Source organism: Cicer arietinum, chromosome 5 (assembly GCF_000331145.2).
Source record: "Cicer arietinum cultivar CDC Frontier isolate Library 1 chromosome 5, Cicar.CDCFrontier_v2.0, whole genome shotgun sequence".
Taxonomy (NCBI): Eukaryota; Viridiplantae; Streptophyta; class Magnoliopsida; order Fabales; family Fabaceae; genus Cicer; species Cicer arietinum.
In genome coordinates, this window is record NC_021164.2 from 23,596,951 (window position 1) to 23,599,955 (window position 3,005).

The following is a 3,005-nucleotide window of genomic DNA, read 5'->3' on the forward strand; positions in this document are numbered from 1 at the left end:
AAAAAAACCTTAAACAAGTTATATTAAGTTAAAATGAATAAAGTACTCTTTAATATAATCAATTCTCTTTCTTCGACTTGGATTGATATAAAAATGAAATTATAATATCATCTCAAATTAGAATTATAATCCTAATATTGCTTTGTATTAATGCAGACACAAACTTACATATATGTAAATTTTGTCAAGTTGTGGCAACGTCTTTTATCCTTACAAGAAAGTTTGAATAGATAGGTAAACAAATGATTTTTTGACGCAAAAGTTTCCAAATGTGTTGAGAAGATTAAAAGATTTCTAGTCACTCTAGTGGAACAACTTTGAGAAGTACAATTAAGAATATTTGTGAAGCCAAAAAAGGTTGATTGAATAATACTTGTTTTGATTATTGAATTAAGTCATTCGAGTGAAGAACAAAAAATCTCTCTGCAATAGAATGACTAGATGTAACAATATATTATTGCAAATTAGTATAAACATAATGTGTTCGTCTTTTTCCTTTCACTCTTTATCTTTACTAGTTACTTGTGTCATATCTTCAAATACTTTTTATCAATTGCTTTATAAATTTGAAGAAAAGTTCTTTGACAAAGAATTCAACAAAAATTGTATTAACTATATTTTATCTTATCTTTTAAAATATTTTCTAAACAATTATGTTCCAATAAAAGGATTGGTTAAAACCTTTAAAAAAAAGTTTTGATTTTAAAATAATAAACACAATTCAATTTTTTTACTTCTTATGTTTATTCAATTGTTGTTTAAACACTCAACTTCAAGGAAAGTGAGTGACAATTTCATTAGTAGATATGGATGATATTATTGTTATCAAAAACATTTGAAAGAAACAACAAATGCAGAGTAAATTCCTAGAAAAATAGTTTGAAATTAAAATTCTTGAGTAGCTAAAATATTTTTTGGACATTGAATAGACTCGTTTCAAACATAACCCCTCAAAGGTTGTCTAGAACAAACTAGTTATTGATTGGACCGATTAAAAATAATAATGAGTTTTTTATCTCCCACCTCCCACTTGTAAGTGTCACTCTTAAAATACATGAAAATAATTTTATTCTTTTAATTATATATAAGAATTTTAAAATTTTTTTTCTTCCACTTTTCACTCACTCTTTCAAAAATTAAAAAAAATTCAAAAATTTCGAAAGTTTTTAAAATTGAGTTTCGAAAGTTTGAATTTTTAAAACCTTTTGAATTGTAAAAAAATCAAAATTTTAAAAGTTTTGAATATTTGAAATGTTTGAAATTTTTCATATTTCAAAAGTTTCATATTGTTCAAAAGTTTAGAAAATTCATTGATTTATTCTACTTCGAACATTTTAAATTGTTCGAAAGTTTCGTATATTTTAAATTGTTCGAAAGTTTCGTATATTTTAAATTGTTCGAAAGTTTCGAACAATTTGAATACTTCGAACATTTTAGATTGTCTTTTCAAATTTTTATATATAATTAAAATGATAAAATTATTTTTTCATGTGTTTTAGAGAGTCAAAGATACACGTGAAGGGGTGAGTGACAAGTACACATAGGAAGTGAGAGGTAGAAAACTCAATAATAATAATAGTTTAATAATGAAATTTAATAATGTGACACTAAGCCTTATGTATGCCTTTTGTCTGTCTTTCTTCCATCTACCAAATGAATATATTCTTCTTACTTTCTCTCTCGTGCGATGCAATTACAAATCTTCTAGTCTGGCTAGCCTTCTGAGCATCCCATAGGAACCGAAGAAGAGAATTGAGAGGGGGATGAGAATCATTGTGCAAGAATGTATGCGGATTAATTGTTAAGTGGGAACCATAAAAAATATTGTGGGTAAAATTGGAATTTGAGACTCTCAAAAGTAAACAATCCATTACGTTTTTACTTTTTTCAAAACTTTTATTTATTCATGGATCCATCTAATATGGATCTCTAAAAAAAGTTTAAAGGTGGATACTCAATAAGTTTAATCAATTTTAATAAATATATTTATTCTTATCTATTATTATTATTATTATAAAAAATTTATTTTTATTATGGTATAGGTCCATCTTTAATTTTTTTCTGAGAGATCACTACGCGAAAAAACGGCTTTTACAGCGCTTTTTTTAAGCCATTTACAGCGCTTTTTCAAAAAAATAAGCGCTGTGGAAACGAGCGCTGTAAATGATACAACAGCGCTTTTAAAAAAGCGCTATAAAACATGTAAATACAACGCGCGCTTGTTATGCACATTTTACAGCGCTTCTTCAAGAAAGCGCTGTAATATGCCAACCCATATATGAGTTATGGGTTGGCATATTACAGATAAGCGCTGTGGAAACGAGCGCTGTAAATGATACAACAACGCTTTTTAAAAAGCGCTATAAAACATGTAAATACAACGCGCGCTTGTTATGCACATTTTACAGCGCTTCTTCACAAAAAGCGCTGTAATATGCACCCCATTATATGAGTTATGGGTGGGCATTTTACAGCGCTTTTTTGAGAAAGCGCTGTAATATGCACACCCATATATGAAATTATGGGTGGGCATATTACAACGCTTTTGTGAGAAAGCGTTGTAATATGCCCACCCATAATTTCATATTATGGGTCTGCATTTTACAGCGCTTTTCTTGTACATTTTACAGCGCTTTCTCACGAAAGCGCTGTAAAAGGTGCACCATTAAAGCGCTTTAGAACAACATTTTACAGCGCTTTTTAAAAAAAGCGCTGTAAAATGTGTATGTGTTTTTTTTTTTTTTTAAACGCTGTAAATTAATTATTTGAAATGAAAAGCGCTTTTTAGCTTTTTATGACATTTTTTTAAAAAAGCGCTGTCTTTTATCTTTGTATCCAAAATTATTTTTGATCCAAAATCACTCACAATCAGTAGAACAGAACATATTATAGACAATCAGTAGAACAGAACATATTATAGACAATCAGTAGAACAGAACATATTATAGACAATCAGTAGAACAGAACATATTATAGACAATCAGTAGAACAGAACATATTATAGA

General features: G+C 28.2%; 1 non-coding gene across 1 annotated transcript; it reads left to right on the forward strand.

Annotated features, from left to right (window-relative positions):
- The first annotated feature begins 2,454 nt into the window (after positions 1–2,454).
- Positions 2,455–2,581, forward strand: LOC113786797 (small nucleolar RNA SNORA69). The gene has a single exon (XR_003473110.1). It is a non-coding gene; the product is annotated as a small nucleolar RNA SNORA69 (small nucleolar RNA).
- The last annotated feature ends 424 nt before the right edge of the window (positions 2,582–3,005 follow it).